This window comes from Phascolarctos cinereus, unplaced genomic scaffold, assembly GCF_003287225.1.
Source record: "Phascolarctos cinereus isolate Bilbo 61053 unplaced genomic scaffold, phaCin_HiC Scaffold_3;HRSCAF=262, whole genome shotgun sequence".
NCBI classification, from domain to species: domain Eukaryota; kingdom Metazoa; phylum Chordata; class Mammalia; order Diprotodontia; family Phascolarctidae; genus Phascolarctos; species Phascolarctos cinereus.
Window position 1 is genome coordinate 258,674,952 of NW_027555736.1, and position 20,461 is coordinate 258,695,412.

The 20,461-nt window shown below is 34.4% G+C and overlaps 1 pseudogene; it reads left to right on the forward strand.

The window, feature by feature from the left end:
- The first annotated feature begins 19,778 nt into the window (after positions 1-19,778).
- On the forward strand, positions 19,779-20,218 carry LOC110199886 (SUZ RNA-binding domain-containing pseudogene; annotated as a pseudogene).
- Positions 20,219-20,461: the final 243 nt, after the last annotated feature.

Consider the following 20,461-nt stretch of genomic DNA (forward strand, 5'->3'; position numbering starts at 1 on the left):
GGGGTAGAGGCCTAGACTGGCAAACTTCGAATTGCCCACTATGGGATGAGGTTCAGATGTTTTGAGATCTAGTCCCCAGGAAACTGCCATTTAATGAGGAGTCAGAAAGTGAGAAATGGGGGGAAAGAAGGGGAGGGGAAGATTAAAATTAACAAATACACTCAAAATCCTGGAGCATAAACAGATAAACCAAAAGTGAAGACATTAACAGTACAAAGAAATATGGCCACCAAATTTAATAAAAGAGGTCAAACATTTATGAATAAGTATTAGGGCGGGGGGGCGAAGATAAGGAAAATGAGTCAAAAACTGATAAAGTACAGGATCCTAAAGTTTTTAAATTTTAATTTAATTTTTTGGTTACATTTTAAGTTACAAATTGTCTCCCTCTTTCCCCACTCTGCATTAGAGAAAGTCATCATCATCATCACACACACATACTTTCAACTTTACTATGCATACTTCTATTTATCAGTTATTTCTCTGGAGTTTGATAGCATCTTCCTTCATAGCTCCTCTATAGTTGATTTAAATATTTATAATATTCAGAATGATTTAGTTGTTCACAATTGTTCTTTGAACAATATTGTTATTACTATATATAACATTCTCTTGATTCTGCTCATTTCATTTTTTATTATTTCACTCGTCTTTCCAGGTTTTTTCTAAAATCAGCTTGCTCATCATTTCTTACACCAAAGTGGTAATCCATCAAAATCATATACTACAACTTGTCTAGACATTCCATAATTGATGGGTTCCTCAATTTCCAATTCTTTGCCACCACAAAGAGAACAGTTATAAATATTTTAAAGATATAATTTCTTTTCCTTTTTCCTTGATCACCTTGGGAAATAGATAGTAGTATTGCTGGGTGAAAGGGTGTGCAGTTTTATAACTCTTTGATCTTAATTCCAGATTGTTCTCCAAAGTGGTTGGATCAGCTTACAGTTCTACCAACAGTGATTAGTATCTCAATTTTTCCATATCCTCTCCAACACTTGTCATTTTTTCCCTCTATTATTTTAGACAAACTAATAGATGTAAGATGACATATCTAAGTTATTTTGATTTGCATTTCTCTAATAAATAATGATTCAGAAGATTTTTTTATGTGACTCATCCAAAAGCTCCTAATTATATCCTTTGATATGATATCAATTGGGGAATGACTTATGATCTTATAAATTTGACAAAGTTCTCTCTATATTTGAGATATAAGATCTTTCTCTGAGAAACTGTCTATAAAAAAATTGCCCAATTTTTTGCTTTCCTTCTGTTCTTGACTATGTTGGATTTATTTATATAAAACCCTTTTAAATTGATGTAAGAAAATTATCCATCTTCTATCTCACAGTGCTCTCTATCACTTGTTTATTCATAAATACTTCTATCTATAACTCTGATAAATAATAGGTTACATGTTTTTCTAATTTATTTATGATATCTCCCTTTATATCTAGGTCATGCATCCATTTTGACCATATCTTGGTATAAATGGTATGAGTCTATGCACAATTTCTGCCAGACTGCTTTCCATTTTCCTCAATGATTGTTCTCACCAAATAGTGTATTTTTATCCCGAAAGCTTAAATCTTTGCACTTGTCAAGCACAAGGTTAGTATAATCATTTGCTACTGTGTATTGTATGTCTATGCTGTACCACTGATACACTTTTCCATTTCTTAGCCAGTACCAGATAATTTTGATAATTACTGCCTAATAATAAAATTTAAGATCTGTTGTTGCTAAACTTCTTGTGTTATATTAAAAAGAAAACTAATTCCTTTGATATCCTTAATCTTTTGTTCTTCCAAGTGATTTTTATTATTTTTTTCCTAGCCCAATAAAATCATTTTTTGGTAATTTAATTGGGATGATATTGAATAAGTTAATTAGTTTAGGTAAAATTGTCGTTTTTATTATATTGATTCTGCCCACCCATGAACAATTAACATTTCTCCAAATATTTAAATCTGATTTTATTTGTATAAAAAGTATTTTATAATTATGTTCATGAAGTTCCAGGGTTTATCTTGGCAGGTATGCTCCCAGGTTTTATTTTGCTGTCCATGATTATCTTAAATAGAGTATCTCTTACTACCTCTTCTTGCAGAGTTTAGTTGGTAATATATATTAATGTTCATAATTTATGTGGGTTTATTTAATATTAAATATTAAAATAAACCTTCAATATTTAGGATCTCCATTTTAGTGTTTAATTGGGAATCAAATACCCCTGCTACTTTGCTAAAATTATTGTTTCAATTAATTTTAGTTCAATCTCTGGGATTTTCCAAGTATATATGATTTTATGATTATGATATGGTCATATGATCTATTAAAAATAGTTTTTCTGAGGTAACACTTCACACCTATAGGACTGGCTAATATGACAAAAAAGGAAAATCTTAAAAGTTGGAGAAAATGTGAGGAAGTTAGAACACTAATGCATTTTTAATGGAGTTGTGCACTGATCCAACCATTCTGAAGAGCAATCTGGAACTATGCCCAAAGGGCTAAAAAACTGTGCATGTCCTTTGATCCAGCAATATCACTACTAGGTCTATATCTCAAAGAGATCATAAAAAAAGTGAAAAGTACCCATACGTACAAAATATTTATAGCAGTTTTTTTTTTGTGGTGGCAAAGAATTGGAAATTGAGGAGATGCCTATCAATTGGGAAATGGCTGAACAAGTTGTGGCATATGTATATAATGGAATACTGTTATCCTATAAGGAATAATGAGTAGATAGATTTCAGAAAAATCTGGAAAGACGTACATGAACTGATGCTGAGTGAAGTGAGCAGAACCAGGAGAACATTGTACATAACAGCAACATGGTGCAATGACCAACTATTAGCTCGTCTCAGAAATAGATCTAAGGATAGGATAATAAGGATAATAGGATCTAAAACAATTCTAAGTGACTCATGATGAAAAATGCTGTCCACATCCAGACTGAATTATGGAGTCTGAATGCAGATCAAAGCATGCTATTTTCCCTTTTATTTTCCTTTCTTGTGGGTTTCCCCTTTTGTTCTGATTCTTCTTTCACCACATGATTAATGTAGACATATGTTTAATATGATTGTACATGTATATCATATATCATATTGCATGCCATCTTGGTAAGGCAGAAGAGGAGAGAGGGAGAAAAGTAATTGGAACTGAAAAAGTGAATGTTGAAAACTATCTTTGCATGCAATTGGAAAAAATAAAATAGTATTAAGTGGGGGGAGGGAAAGAAATAGTTTTATAACCTCATTGCCCATCCTGATTCCTTTAATTTCTTTTTTTCCTTTCGTTGCTATTGCTAGCATTTCTAATACAGTATAGAACAATATTGGTGATAACAAGCATAATTTTTTCACTCCTGATTTTATTGGGAAGGCTTCTAGCTTATCACTATTACAAATAGTGCTAGCTGATGGTTTTAGGTGTTTGCTTATTATTTTAAGGAAAAATCCATTTATACCTATGGTTTCAAGTGTTTTTTTTAAATGGGAGTGGATGTTGTATTTTCTCAAAAGCTTTTTCTGCATCTAATGATATAATCACATGATTTTTGTGGTTTTGTTACTTTTGTTTTTGATGGAATCAATTTTGTAATACTTTTCTATATGCTAAACCATCTCTGAATTCCTAGTATAAATCCCACTTGGTCACCATATGTATTATCTTTGTGATATATTGTTGTATTCTCCTAGCTAATATTTTATTTAGGATTTTTCTTCCATATTAATCAGTGAAATTGGTCTATAATTTTCTTTCTATGTGTTTGCTCTTCCTGCTTTAGGTATCAGTGCCAGATTTGTTTCATAAAAGGAGTTTGGTGGAATGCCTTCTTTGCCTATTTCACTAACTAATTTATTTAATATTGGAGTTAGTGGTAGAATTCACTTGTAAATCCATATCATTTTGATGCTTTTTTCTTAGGAAGATCATTTATTGCCTGTTCAATTTCTTTTTCTGAAATAAGTTTATTTAGATATTCTATTTCTTCCTTTGTTAATCTAGACAGTTTATATTTTTGTGAGTATTTTTCTGTTTCATTTAAATGGTTAAATTTATTGGCATATAATTGGGCAAAATAACTCCAAACAATCACTTTGATTTCATTTTTATTCATGATATATTCGTCCTTTTCATTTTTAATACTATTGATATAGTTTTCTTCTCTTTTTAAAAAAATCACATGAAGCAATGCTTATCTATTATACTTTTTTCATAAAACCAACTCCTAGTTTTATTTATTAATTCAATGATGTTCTTAAATTCAATTTTATTAATCTCACCTTTAATTCTTAGGATCTCCAATTTAGTGCTTAACTGGGAATTTTTAATTTGTTCTTTTTCTAGTTTTTTTTTTCAGTTGTGTACCTAATTCATTGATCTGCTCTTTCTCTATTTTACTAATGTAAGCATTTAGAGAGAGAAATTTTCCTCTGATTACTGCTTTTACTGCATGCCATCAGTTTTGGGATGTTGTCTCATTATTATCATTCTCATTAAAAAAGTATTTATTGTTTCTAAAACTTGTTCTTAGAACAATTTAAATATTGTTTATTTAACTCATGCTTTAAGATTAGACAATTTAATCTCCAATTAATTTGCACTTGTGTTTCTATGGTCCCTTATTAAATATAATTTTTATTGCATTATGATCTTAAAAAGGTACATTTAATATTTCTGCTTTTCTACATTTAACTATAAAGTTGTATGTCTTAATATATGGTCAATTTTTGTAAAGGTACTATGTACTAATGCTCTCCATATATATCTCATATCTAGTTTACCTAAGATTCTATTCATCTCCTCGATTTCTTTCTTATTTATTTTTGGTTAGATATATCTACTTCTGAGAGAGAAAATTTGAAGTCCCTCACTATTGTAGTTTTGCTATCTATTTTCATCTGTAATTCATTTAGCTTTTTAAAAAAAATTTTGAATGCTTTATCATTTGTTGCATAAAAACTTAGGACTGATGTTACTTCATTATCAATGGTACCTCTTATCATAATGTAATTTCCCTATTTATCTCTTTTAGTTAAATCTCTTTTAGCTTTAGCTTTATCTGAGGTCGTGATGTCTACCCCTGCATTTTTTTGCATCAATTGTAGCAAATAAATTATATTCCAGCCCTTTATTTTAACTCTGTGTGTATTTTTCATTTTAAAATGTGTTTCTTGTAAACAACATATTGTTGGAATTTGTTTTTTAATCCATCCTGCTATGTGTTTCTGTTTTATGGGTGACTTCTTCCCATTCACATTCAAAATTATAATTACTAGTCGTGTATTTCCCTCCATTCTATTTTTCCTCACTGTTCATCCTTCTCTCCCTCTCTTTTTACCCCTCTTCATATGTCTAATTTGCTTCTGTTCCCTAATCTACGCCCCTTCTAAGAATCACTCCCTTGTATTTGCCATTTGCCTCATATTCCTTAATTTACACACCCTTCTATAGGTCCTTCCCTTATCTTCTCCCCTTACCCTCCTATTTCCTGATATGCACACCCTTTAAGAGTCCCTCCTTTATCCTACCCCATCACTCTCCTATTTTTCTGTAAGTTGAAAAGACTTTCATATCCTTCCAAATATGTATGTTATTCCCTCTTTAACCTAGTTCTGATAAGAATAAGGTTGTGGCACTGGTAGTCCTCCACTCCCTCCTGCACTCCACTGTAACAGTTCTTCCATTCAAGACTCATTTGTATGAGGTAATTGCTCCATTTTACCTCTCCCTACCCAATTTTATTTTTTAGGATCATCCCATCATGTGCAACTTAACCTCAGGTTTTCTCTCTACATATGCTCTTTAAAACTAATAACATTCTTAAGAGTTACAGATAACATTTTCCCATTTAAAAAGTAAACAATTTGACCTTGTTAAATCCTTTATATTTATGTTTATCTTTTTATGTTTCTCCTGATTCTTTTAGGCCAAATTTTCCATTCCAAACATTCCATTTCTATTCTTTTTTCTCATGAATATCTGAAAGTCCTTTAATTCCTTAAGTATCCATTTTTCCTATACAGGATTACACTCACCTTTGTTGGGTAAGTTATTCTTGGTTGTAAACCCAGCCTCTTTGCCCTTGGAATATCATGTTCCACGTCCTTCAGTCTTTTAATGTACAAGCTGCTAAATCTTGTGTTATCCTGACTGTAACTCCACAGTATTTAAATTGTTTTTCTCTAGTTGTTTGTATGTATTTTAACTTTGACCTGGGAGCTTCAAAATTTAGCTATAATGTTTCTATGAGTTTATGTTTTGAGATGTCTTTCAGGTGATGATAGGTGAATTTTAAAATTTCTATTTTCCCCTATAGTTCTAAAACATCAGGGCAATTTTCCTTAATAATTTTTTGAAGTATAGTGTCTAGACTCTTTTTGATCATGACTTTTAGGTCAACAATTCTTATGTTGCCTCTCCTCAATCTCTTCTCCAGATCAATTGCTTTTTTAACAAGATATTTCATATCTTTTTCTATTTTTTTTCATTCTTTTGATTTTGTTTTATTATTTCTTAGTATCTAATAATGTAATTATTTTCCCTTGCCCAATTCTGATTTTTAAGGAGTTATTTTCTTCCTTAAGTTTTTGGATCTTTTTTTAATTGGTTGAATTTCCATTTATAATTTTCTTGCATCAATCTCATTTTTCCTAATTTTTCCTCAACCTCTGTTATTTGATTTTTAAAGTCCTTTTAAAACTCTTCTAATAACTCTTTTTGGGCTTATGACTATTTTTCTTTTTTCCTTGAAGTAGAAGTAGCTATTTTGATTTAACTGTCTTCTATGTTTGAACCTAGATCTTTTCTATCACTGTAGTAACTATCTAAGGTTGGGGGTTTTTCTCTTTTGCAGCACCCCCCCCTTTAGAGTTTTATTTCTTGGCTGTTAACTTTATGTTAGAGTTGGGCTCTAGTCCAGAGGTGTTGGGAATAATGTCTCTAGCTTAAGGTTTTCCATGCTGTTGTTTTCTGAGCTTTTTCTGAGGGCCTGACCTCAGGTACTATTTTCTACCCCTGAGCTATAACCAGAGCCCCCAGCATGCTGTCACTGCAAATGCTCTTATGCCCTTCAGTCCCTCCCATGGCTACAATCTTCAACTCATCCCTTTGCCCTGTAACTAAAGCCAGAGACTCTGCTTTCCTATGAGTAAGCACATCCAGCAGGGCTCTCATCCCTCTGGTACTGCATTCATTCATGTGTGCTTCCTCCTCCTTGCCCACAGTCATAGACTGTAACCGCACCTAGTCAGTGCAGCTGAGCCCCAAGTCTAGGACCAGAGGAGGGCCCTGCAATCTTCCCCAATTGGCCATCCAACCCTGACACTATCCAGAGAGTGAAAATTCCTGAAGTTGAAGTAGCCACTCAGCTGCTCTCAGTAACAGTTGCTTGTTGATTTGGGGTATGTACCCTGAGTTATCTCCACTTCAATCAGGTCAGACCACCAACCCAGATATTTCTCCTAACATCTTCCCAAGTTGTTTTAAGATGGACAAATGATTTACCACAACTTTTAATTATTTCTGCCACTCTAAAATTCACTTTGAGGCATTATTTTCAATTGTTTATGAGGGAATTTGAGAGAACCAGGTAATTTTCTGCCTTATTCTGCCATCTTCCCAAAAGTGGGCCATGGTTTTTGAAGAGAGTATGGTATTAAAGTTCACTGTTCTTGAGTAATTTGAAAGAGAAATAAGAATTGTGAGAGCAGAATTTATGGTCTGTAAAGTAGAAATAATTGGTAGAATAGAAAAACTTTAATCCACAGTGGCAAGTCACACCAAAGAAACAACAGAAAGGACAACTTGGGGCAGCTAGGTGGCACAGTGAATAGAGCACTGGCCCTGAAGTCAGGAGGACCTGAGTTCAAATCCAGGCTCAGACCAAACACTTGCCACTTACTAGCTATGTGACCCTGGGCAAGTTGCTTAACACCAATTGCCTTAAAAAAAAAAAAAAGCCCAAAAAGGACAATTTGTTGACAATGCAAAAATAAAGATACACCTTGAAGTGAAGAACAATGGAAAAGAAGAGAAGCAAAAAATAATAACATTAAATGAAAGAATGCTCTCTACACAAGGAAAACATAATGATCTTGAAGATAGCACATGTAGAGATTTAATGATTATGGGTTTCCCAGAATACAATTCAGAAAATGTGAACAGCATAACGCAAGATATACTACAAAAAATTGCCCAGAACTTCTAAACACAGAAAACAAAATGCCTATAGATAAAAAAAAATCATAAAGCACCTTTAGAAAAAAAAAAGAACACTGGCCAATTGGTTCCTGGTGGGGGCAGGGGGGCAGCTTGTGCTACTTATAGGTTGTTGTCATCCTAACTCAAGATTAGAAGAATCAGAACTCTTCAGAGTGACTGACCTAGACGTGTTAGAAGGCATGGAAATTGGGGAAGACATTTTGAGGCAAATGGGGAGGGGAATGACTATGGAAGGGAAAAGATCAATAAGGAACTGTACAGTCAGGAAGAATAGAATCTTATCTTGGAGGCAATATCATCTCTATAATCACTAGTGATTTCTTTTTTTCTTTTTTGTTTTTAGGCAATTGGGGTTAAGTTACTTGCCCAGGGTCACACAGCTAGTAAGTATCAAGTGTTTGGTCTGGGGCCAAATTTGAACTCAGGTCTTCCTGACTCTAGGGCAGGTGCTCTGTCCACTGTGCCACCTAGCTGCCCCATTGTGATTTCTACTTCTAAGAATCCAATATCAAAAAAATATGATCAGGATACAAAATCTGCAAGACAATAACAGATACTGACAAGAAAAGAGAACCCAAAATAAGTACAACAAGAATTTTATTCCATAAAAAATAGAGAATAAAGAAGTACTAAATAAGTATAGAGTTCATGAATCAAAGAATAAAAGTTTAGAATAAATAGAAAAGGAAAATAAAAAGAATGAGGGATAGAAATCCTTTCTAGAAAAATGTGCATAAAGTAAATTTTAAAAATTAATGAACAAAATAAATTGAAGAGTAAGATAGAAATGGGGATTCTGCTTTATTTAGAGAGAGAAATTGAGAAGGAAAAATTAGGAAGATAATTAAATAACTAAACAAACGCAAGAAAGCAAAACTCCAAAACCAGGGAAAGGGGTAACAAACAAGAGTTAGGGCCTCAAGGGTGAGGGGAAGAGACCTGGTGTAAATAGAGCCCCTTTAAAATAGACTAAATTAAAATTAAATGGAAGAAAGATAGTATTGTGTTTATAGTATAAGAGGAAACAATTTAATTTTGAAAAAAAATATTAGAAACAAATGGAGGAAAAATTAACTTATAATTCTAAATATGAATCGGTTAAATAATCCAATAAAACAAAAAAGTGACAAATTGGATAAGGAAACAAAGTCTCACAATCTGTTGCTTACTATAATAAATTTAACAAAGACATAAACAGAATAAAAATCTAAGGCTGGAAAATAATTTAGTGTGTATTGAATTAATAAAAACAAACAGGATTTACAATCATGTTACCAAAACAAAATCAAATATTCAAAAAATAAAAGAGATAAACAAGGAAACCATATTACACTGAAAAGAACCTTAAACATTATATCAAAATCAGCATCAAATTTATATACTTCAGTGCCTTAGCATTTAAATTCATAAAATTAACTGAGCTATAAGGATACATGGACAGTAACACAATATTGAGAGGAGCTTTCAATGTTCCTTTCTCAGTTTTTGATAAATTTGACAGAAAGACAAATAAAAGGGGAAATAAAGAACTGGATAAATTGGTGGGGAAATTAGAGCTAAAAGATTTATGGTACATTCTAAATGGGATTGCTAAAGGATCTAAGTACTTTTCAGCACCATATGGAATTTTTACAAAAATTGAACATGTATTGAGGCACAGACATAGTGCAAACAAAAAAACTGGCAAAAAGAGTAAATACATAACTATAGATCATGACAAATTGGTTCAGAGACAAAACTCAAAAGACACAGACACAAGTGAAGATTTAACATGAAATTCTCATTACTAACTGAAACAAAGAAAATATTAATCTTGGACATATTGATAATTACATGAAAAATGATAATGATAAAAAGCCATCATTTCTGAGATGTGGCTAAAGCAATCCTCAGACAAATAAAAATATTTCTATAAATATACATTGACAAAATAGAAAAAGAGAGGATTACTGAACTGAACATACATTTAAAATAATTAACCAACAAATGAACCTTAATTAAGCACAATAAAGGAGATATTGAAAATTATAGAAAATAGATAAGCTAGTAACAAAAAGTCAATAAAATAATGACTAAAATATTGCTTTTTGGAAAAATTAATGAAATTGATAAAAAAAATCTTTAGACATTCTGATTTTTTTAAAAGATGGCAGAAAATCAAATCAGCTATATGGCAAACTGACAAGTAAAATCATAACGAAACCAGAAGAAATTTTAAAAAATCAGAATCTTTTATGTATGCTAGCAAAATGAAAGAAATAGAAGGATACCTTCAAAATTATAAAATACCCAAACTGAGAGGAGAACAAATTGATGTGTTAAATGATGTAATCTCAGAAAAGGAAATAGAATTACTATAAAGGAACTACCAAAGAGCAGAAAAATCTGGTCCTGATTGATTTATGCAAGAATTTTATCAAACTTTCAACTTCTGCTTCTGGGAGCCAAGATGGCAGAGTAAGAAGTAAATCACTCTCACCCACCCTTATTGATCTCTGAAAACTCAGAAAATATCACCCCAGAAAAAACCCTGGAACAACTGAGCCATCAGGGTACAGCAGTCTGGTAGCCCAGGAAGCTTGGGGGATTAATGGGAAAGGCCCCTCTTGCTCTGAGGGAATGGAACCAGTACAGGAAGGGAGGCGTCCCAGCAAGCCTCACCTCAGCATACTAGGGGGAGATCCTGAACCCAAAGGTAGTGGAGCAGGCAAGTGCCAACACCAGGACCCCCCTGCCAGTACAGGCAGGGGAAACAGTAGACACCAGCTCAGAAAACCAACCACGTATGTGGGCGTTCAAGAGCAGCCAAATCTCACAGTGACTTAGCACAATTCCAGGAAACACAACTCCAAAAAGGCAAAGCTCCAGACTGGCAGACATCCTCTAACAGTGAAACATCCCTATGCAAGGGCCAATAGAGCAGGAGCCAAAGAATGGAGTGCAAGGCCTGGGTTACCAGATGTCACTCAGGGGACAAACTCCCCCTACCCCATCCTGAGAGTTCAAGTGTTTCTGACCCCAGCCCAGCACCAGGTAAGCTGCCAGAGCCCTACAGCCTCCAACTGCCAGCATCTGAGGACCAAGCACAAGAAGACAGTAACCAGGTCCAAGGCTCCCAGCACAAGAAGCTTAAGTCAGTGCCCTCTGCACTCCAGCAGGAGAGCTCAACTTTTTTTTTAGTCAGTAAATAGGCAAATAGCATGAGCAAAAAGCAGAAATGGACAATGACCATAGATTCTTATTATGAGGAAAGGGAAGATCAAGGCACAAATTCAGAAGAGGACAGCACTGTCAATACTCCCACATCTAAAACCTCAAAAGGGAATATGAACTGGTCTCCAGCCCAAAAAGCCTTCTTGGAAGAGCTCAAGAAATATTTTAAAAGTCAAATAAGAGAGACAGAATAAAAGTTAGGAAAAGAAATGAGAGGCGTGCAAGAGAGAGTCAATAGCTTGGAACAGGAAAGACAAAAGTTGACTGCAGAAAACAAGTCCTTAAAAAATACAATTGGCCAATTGGGGAAAAAAAAGTACACTGAAGAAAACAGCTTCTTAAAAAGTAGAATTGGCCAAATGGAAAAGGAGGCACAGAAACTCACTGAGGAGAACTCCTTAAAAAGTAAAATGGGCCAAATGGAAAAAGAGGTACAAAATCTAACAGAAGAAAACAATTAGCTAAAAATTAGATTTGGGCAAGGAGATCAAGAATCAGTCAAACAGAAACAAAAGAATGAAAAATAGAAGAAAACATAAAATACCTTATTGGTAAAATGACTGACCTGGAAAATAGGAGAGACAACTTAAAAATTATTGGTGAAAAATTACCTGAAAACCATGAAAAGAAAAAGAGCCTAGATAGCACCTTTCAGGAAATCATCAAAGAAAAGTGTCCTAAGGTCCTAGAACCAGAGGGCAAAATAGTCATTGAAAGAATCCATGGATCACTTCCTGAAAAGATCTCAAAATGAAAATGTCAAGGAATCCAAAATTACCAGGTCAATGAGAAAATACTGTAAGCAGACAGAAAGAAATAATTTATATATCATGGAATCATAGTCAGGATTATGCAGAACCTTGCAGCTTCTACATTAAAAGATCAGAGGGCATGGAATACAATACTCCATAAGGCAAAGGAACTTAGATTACAACCAAGGATCAACTACCCAGCAAAACTAAGCATAATCTTTCAGGGGAAGAGATGCACATTCAACAAAATAGGGGAATTGCAATCCTTCCTAATGAAAAGACCAGAGCTCAATGGAAAATTTGATCCTCAAATATAAGACTCAAGAGAAGCATAAAAAGGAAAACAGGAAAGAAAAAAAATTAACATGTTATTAATAAGAGCAAAATGTTTACATCCCTATGAGGGAAGATGACACTTGTAACTCTTGAGAACTGTATTGTTATTACAACACTTAAAAGAGGTATACACAGTCAGAGGGCATGGGTATAAATTGACTTTGATGTGATGATAAAAAAAATCTAATTAAGTGGTGAAAAGGGATTGTACTGGGAGGAGAAGAAAGGAGGAGACAAACACATGAAAAGACAAAAAAAAACTATTACAGGAGAGGGAAAAGGGAGGTAGATGAGCATCAGATTTGGTTCTAAGAGGGAATAACATAATCAGTTAGGTATAGACATCTAACTTACCCTGTAGGAAGTAGGAGGGGAATAGGGAAAGAAAACAAAGAGGGTGAATTGAAGGAAGGGAAGAAGTAGTAAGGATAAAGAGGAGGAAAAGGGAGGGGGTAAGAAGAAGTGAAGGCAGACTGAGGGAGGTGGTGGTTCAAAGAATTTTATCAAAATTTCAAAGAAAAATTGGTATCTATAGTATAGAAATTATTTTTTAAAATTGAGGAATAAATTACCTTACCAGAATTCTGTGTTAGACAAATATTAACCTAGAAGTAAGTAAGCCAGGGAAGGATAAAACACTAAAGCAAATCTATAGACCAATATCATTAATGAATATTATTTTTTAAATGTTAAATAAAATTTTGTTCACCTATTCATCAAAATATTAATCATTTTATTAATTGTATTTATAATATATTATAATAATAATTAATAATATAATTCATTAAAAATAATTCATTAAGAGCAAGTTAGATTTATAAGAGGGATGCAAAGATGTTTTGACATTAGGATTAAACATAGCATTAAATTAGAATTAAATGATAATATGATTAAATATCAACATGATTAATCATATTAAAAACAAAAACACGCAAAAACATATGATTATCTCAATAGATACAGAAAATGCTTTGACACCAGGACAAATTTAAGTTTGAGATGCAAATCCTGGAAAAGTTTTTCCTGACCTGTGATTAGTGAAACTTGCTGTTTGAGATAAAAGCTCATAGGACTTTATTTTGAGTTGTCTGATAAATCATAACCCATCAATAATCAATAATTCATCATCTGAGAGAAACGCCACAAGCTACTCAGAGAATGTAATACTGGTGGAAAGTCAGCATTGGGAAAAGCTGAGAGGACCATTTTAGCCTCAGTCTAAGATGGATCCTCCTGGCTCAGTTTCCCCATTATGTGCCTTTGAAAAGGAATGTTACCCACCTGGCTATTCCTGAGTCTGGCTATAAGGTGGATTTCATACTGCATGGTTGTGAATGGAATGCTGAAATAGTGAAGCCCCCTCAGTATAGGATAAAAGCTGAACCCACCCTATATTTCTCAGAAGCTGCCTCCCTGAGAAAGCTGTAGATCAGGTGACAGAGCCACACCCTGTTCACCCACCTCAGGTCCCCTCCCTAGTTGTGGAGCAAACCATTCCTTGTTTCTCGCCCTTTTTGCCCTTTGTCCCCTTGCTGCTGAGGAGAAGTTTCACTTAAACTGTGAACTCTGAAACCCAGCCAATGGGAAGAAGAGCCAGAGCCAGTGGGTGGGCGGGGGTCCTCACTAGGGTCTACATAAACTTGCTCTGAGCTATACACCTACACACTCCCTTGCTGGTACTATCTTAAGCCATACAGGGTGTGTGCTTTCTCATGAGAAAGAAATAAAACTCCTTTTTGCCTTTCTTAACAAAAGTCTCTAACTGATTATTACAAGGGGATTCATTAACACCCCACACAGTTAGAAAACTGAGTTATCTGAATCCAAACAGAGCTAAGGATGTTTTATCCTGTCGTTTGGGCCCTGCAGTCTTTTCTGTCAAATTTGTATCTTCCAGACTGCAGGCCTTCACCTACAGTTGATAAACATCAGATACAGCCAATGTCCCCCCATTGTTCCCTGGATGGAGCCTGTGCTCTGTCCCAGTCAACCTCCTCTTTGTAACCCTCTTGAGGCAGGGACAGCTCTATACCCCTTGCCAGCAGGAAGCAGTTTCAGAAGCCAAGACCTTTGCCCCTTACCCCAAAAGAATTTGTGTCCCATTTGTTTGAGGGGAGAATGATGAGGATGGGATCTAATCCCAAAAATGAAAAACCCTGGACTTTCCCACCTTGCTAAATCTCTGGTGTTTACCTGAGGCTATAATCCCATCAACTGGCCTTTTGTTATTGCCTACACCCAGCCTCCCAATTCTTTATTACCCTTAACCTAGCCTAGCCCTCCATTGTCTTACCTCCTTATGGCCCTAGGCCACTTCCTACCCTTAAACCTATCTAGGCTACATTCTCCCTTGGCCACTGGTCCAGGTCCCTGGAGTTCTATTACCTCATAGACTACTTGGCCACTCCTAAATCCCTCCCATGGTCTTTCTGTATATAAGGTCCACCTTTTCTCCATTAAGGTACTTACATTCTTAAAATCTAGTCACTGCTGAGATTCTTAAAATCTAGCCAACAGCGCACTAACATTCAGACTCCTTAAAAGTCTGCCTAATATGACAGACATTCTAATAAGCCTTATCTTTGGCTGAAAAAAAAATCAAAGAGGTTGAGGAAAAATTAGAGAAAAAATAAGAACAATTCAAGAAATCCAAGTGGAAGCTAATGACATAAGACACCAAAAAATAAAACAAAAACAAAGAAAGAAATAATAGAAGAGAATGTGAAACAGCTCAATAGAAAAACAACTGATATGGAGAACAGATAGACAATATTAGAATTGTTGGACTACCTGAATATTATGATAAAAAAAAAGAATCTAGGCATAATATTGTAAGAAATCAATAGGGAAATTGCTCTGGTGTTCTAGAATGAGAAGATAAAATAGAAATAAGAAAATTCATCTATCACCACTTGAAAGAGATCATAAGATGAAAATTCACAGGAACATAATAGCTAAGTTTTGAAGCCCTCAAATTAAGAAGAAAATACTACAAACAACAAGAAAAAAACAATTTAAATACTGTGGAGCTACAGTCTTGATAGCAGAAGATCTAGATTCTAGCGTTAAAAGAGCAAAGGGCTTGGAACATTGCATTCTGAAGAGCAAAAGACCTGGATTTGCAACCAAGAATAATTTAAATGGGGAAAAAATGGACATTTAATTAACTGAAAGATTTTCAGTTCAGTGACAAGAAGACTAGAACTCAATGGAAAATTTGACATATAGGATGTAGGAGAAACAAAGTTAACATTAAAGACCAGTTATAATGGACTTAAAAAGGTTTCAAACTGTTTACTTCTTAAATGGTAAAATGTTATCTGCACTCTTAACAGTTGTTATCATTACTTGGGTGGTCTGAAAGAGATAGATAGAAGTCTTGAGATTGAGTCGAGTATGATGGGATAATTTTTTTTCATAACATTTCACTTTTATTTTTTTAATAATTAATTTTCACTTTTCAATATTCACTTCCATAAGATTTTGAGTTTTACATTTTCTCCTCCTTCTTCTCTCCCTCCACCCCCAAGATGGTGCACAAACTGATATAGACTTGATTTATACATTCATATTTAGCATATTTTCCCATTAGTCATGATATAAAAGAACAATTAGAACTAATGGGAAGAACCACGAGAATGAAGCAACAAAATAAAACAACAATGGAAAAAGAGGGCAAATAGTATGCTTCTATCTGCATTCAGCATTTTCCATCATGAGTCTTTTGTAGATGTCTTTAGATGCTTTCATTGCTTGAAAGAACCAAGTTTATCAAAGTCAGTCATTGGACAGTGTGACTATTACTGCATACAATGTTCACCTGGTTCCACTCATTTCATCCATCGTCATTTGGTATAAGTCTTTCTAGGTTTTTCTGAAGTCTGCATACTCATCATTTCATATACCACAATAGTATTCCATTACATTCATACAACTTGTTCAGTCATTCCTCAATTGATGGGCATCCTCTCAATGTCCAATTCTTGGCCAACATAAAGAGAGCTACTATAAATATTTTGTACATGTAGGTCCTTTTTGCTTTTTTATGATCTCTTTAGATACAGACCTAGAAATGGTATTGCTGGGCCAAAGGGTATACACAATTTTATAGCCCTTCACACATAGTTCCAAATTGCCATCCAGAATGGTTGGGTCAGTTTACAACTTCATCAATGATGCATTAGTGTTCCAATTTTTCCACATTTTCTCCAACATTTATCACTGTCCTGTTTTGTCATGCTAGCCAATCTGATAGGTATATTGTGGTACTTCAGAATTGTTTTGATTTGTATTTCTCTAATCCATAATGATTTAGAGCATTTTTTCATATGACTATAGATAGCTCTAATTTCTTGCTCTGAAAACTGCCTGTTCATAACCTTTGACCATTTATCAATTGGGGGATGACTTGTATTCTTATAAATTTGAGTCAGTTCTCTATATATTTTAGAAATGAGGCTTTTATCAGAGACACTGGCTGTGAAAATTCTTTCCCAGTTTTCTGCTTCCCTCCTAATCTTGGTTGCATTGGCTTTGTTTGTGCAAAAAGTTTTCAATTTAATGTAATCAAAATTATCCATTTTGAATTTCATAATGTTCTCTGTCTTTTGTTTAGTCATAAATTCTTCCCTTCCCCATAGATCTAGTTTGCTTATAGTCTCCATCTTTATATATAAATCCTGTACCCTTTGACTTTATCTTGACATAGGGTGTAAGATGTTGGTCTATGCCCAGTTTCTGCCATACTTTTTTTCCAGTTTTCCCAGCAGTTTTTGTTAGTGATTTTTCTATCCCAGAAGCTGGAGTCTTTGGATTTATCAAATAGTAGGTTAGTATAGTCATTGACTATTGTGTCTTTCATACCTAACCTATTCCACTGATCCACAGCTCTATTTCTTAGCCAGTACCAAGTAGTTTAATAATTACTTCTTTATAATACAATTTAAGATCTGGTACAGCTAGGCCACCTTCCCTTGCATTTCTTTTCATTAGTTCCCTTGATACTGTGGACCTTTTGTTCTTCCAGATGAATTTTGTTATTGTTTTTTTTAGCTCTATAAAATAATTTTTGGTAGTTTGGTATGGTAGATTGGTATGGTGCTGAATAAGTAAATTAATTTAGGTAGAATTGTAATTTTTATTATATTACCTTGCCCTACCCATGAGCAACTGATATTTTTACAATTATTTAGATCTGACTTTATTTGTGTGAAAAGTGTTTTGTAATTGTGTTCATATAGTTCCTGTGTTTGTTTTGGCAGGTAGACTCCCAAATATTTTATAATGTCTGCAGTAATTTTAAATGGAATTTCTCTTTCTATCTCTTGCTACTGGGCTTTGTTAGTAACATATAGAAATGCCAATGATTGTGTGGGTTTATTTTATATCCTGCAACTTTGCTAAATTTGTTTATTATTTCAAGTAATTTTAACTTGATTCTCTAAGTATACCATTATATCATCTGCAAAGAATGACAGCTTTGTTTCTTCTTTGCCTATTCTAATTCCTTCAATTTATTTTTCTTCTCTGATTTCTATAGCTAACATTTCTAGCACAACTGGAATAACAGTGGTGATAACAGACATCTCTTGTTGCACCCCGATCTTATTGGAAATGCTCTAGCTTATCCCCATTTCATACAATGGTTGCTGATGGTTTTAGATAGATGCTATCTATCATTTTAAGGAAGACTCCATTTATTCCTATGCTTTCTAATCTTTTTAATAGGAATGGGTGCTATATTTTGTCAAATGCTTTTTCTGCTCTATTGAGATAATTGTATGATTTCTGTTAGTTTTTTTGTTGATACAGTCAATTACGTTAATAATTTTCCTAATAAGGGACCAGCCCTGTATTCCTGGTATGAATTCTACCTGGTCATAGTGTACTATACTCACAATAAGTTATTGTAATCTCTTAGCTAATATTTTATTTAAAATTTTTGCATCTATATTCATTAAGGAGATTGGTCTGTAATTTTCTTTCTCTGTTTTAGCTCTTCCTTTTTTAGGTATCTCACACCATATTTGTATCATAAAAAGAATTTAATATAACTCCTTCTCCATCTAATTTTCCAAATATAGTATTGGAATTAGTTGTTCTTTAAATGTTTGATAGAATTCACTTGTAAATTCATCTGGCCCTGGAGATTTTTCACAGGGAGTTCATTGATGGCTTGTTCAATTTCTTTTTCTGAAATGAAATTAAGTATTTTATTTCCTCTTCCGGTAACCTGGGCAATTTATAGTTTTGTAAATATTCATCCATTTCACTAAGACTCAAATTTATTGGCACACAGTTAGGCAAAATAGCTCCTAATTCTTCTTTTGATTTCCTCTTCATTGGTGGTGAATTTACCTTTTCATTTTTGATTCTGTTAATTTGGTTTTCTTCTTTCTTTTTTTAAATCAAATTAACCAAAAGTTTATCTATTTTATTGGGTTTTTTCATAAAACCAGCTCTTAGTTTGTTAGTTATTTATAGTTCATATATATTTATATGTACTTATACTCATAGTTCAATAATTGTCTTAATTTCAATTTTATTAGTCTCTCCTTTGGCTTTCAGAATTTCTAATATGATATTTAATAGGGAATTTTTAATTTGTTCTTTTTCTTGCTCTTTGAGTTGCATGCTCAATTCATTGATTGCCTCTTCATCTGTTTTAGCCATGTAAGCATTTAGAGATATAAAGCTTCTCCTAAGGAATGCTTTCACTGCATCTCATAAATTTTGGTATGTTGTCTCATTATTGTCATTCTCTTGGATGAAGTTATTTATTGTTTCTGTGATTTGTTGTTTGACCCACTTATTCTTTAGGATTAGATGATGTAGTTTCCAATTAATTTTTAGTCTGTCTTTCTATCCCCCTTTACTACATGTAATTTTTATTGCATCATGATCTGAAAAGGTTGTATTTAATATTACTGCCTTTCTACATTGGATTGTGAGGTTTTTATGCCCTAGTACATGGCCAAGTCTTGTGTAGGTGCCATGTTCCCATTCAGTTTTCTCCAGAGGTCTACCATATTCAACTTTTCTAAAATTCTATTCATCTCAACTGCTTTTTTGTTTATTTTGTGGTTAGATTTATCTAGTTCTGAGAGGGGAAGGTTGAGGTCTCCCACTAGTATATTTTTACTGTCTATTTCTTCTTGCATCTCCCTTAATTTCTTTAAAAATTTGGATGCTGGGCAGGGCAGGAGGGGGAGGGCAGGGCAGGAAGCATCCAGTAATATGGAAGATGAGGAGGTTGCTGAGATCTGAGAGGAGGTGGCTGACGGTAGGGAAACAGACTGTTGGGAAAAAAATAACTGAAGATCACCCAAAAGGAAATCAGGGAATCTATGTCTCCTCCCAAAGTGCCCATTGTTATTCAGGTCATAGCCTTCCCTTAGGACCCCCTCCTCCAAAGGTTCACAAGCAATGGGGTTGTCAGTTGCCCCAATTCTAGCAGCAGGCTAGCCCTCCCTTTGAAGTCCTTGGCTCAGTGTGACGCAGAATATGCAGAGGCCCAGAAGCAGATCCTTGGTAGCACCACCCTGAGGAAGAACAAGAGAAGGCCAACCAGGATCTCCCAGTCCAAAGACAGTGGACAGCCCAATAACATGATCAGGCAACCCCTGGGTCTTCATGGTTCACAAGGCTTCAAGCAGCATAGACAAATGTGGGTGTGAGAAGACAGCTGCTGCCGCTGCCCCCACTACCACCAGGGTCATCCACCACAGGTTGCACTGCCATGGCAGACCTCTGGACTTGAGCAGAGGGAATGACCTGATTTACTTGCATCTGTGATCTTCTTTGCTCCACCCACTGTGACCTTGAACCCCATGCACTGTGAGTCCCAAACCCCTTTTCCCATTATGATTGGCACATTGACAAAGGCTGTCCCCAGTCGCTGTAAAAGAAGAAGGTGGGGG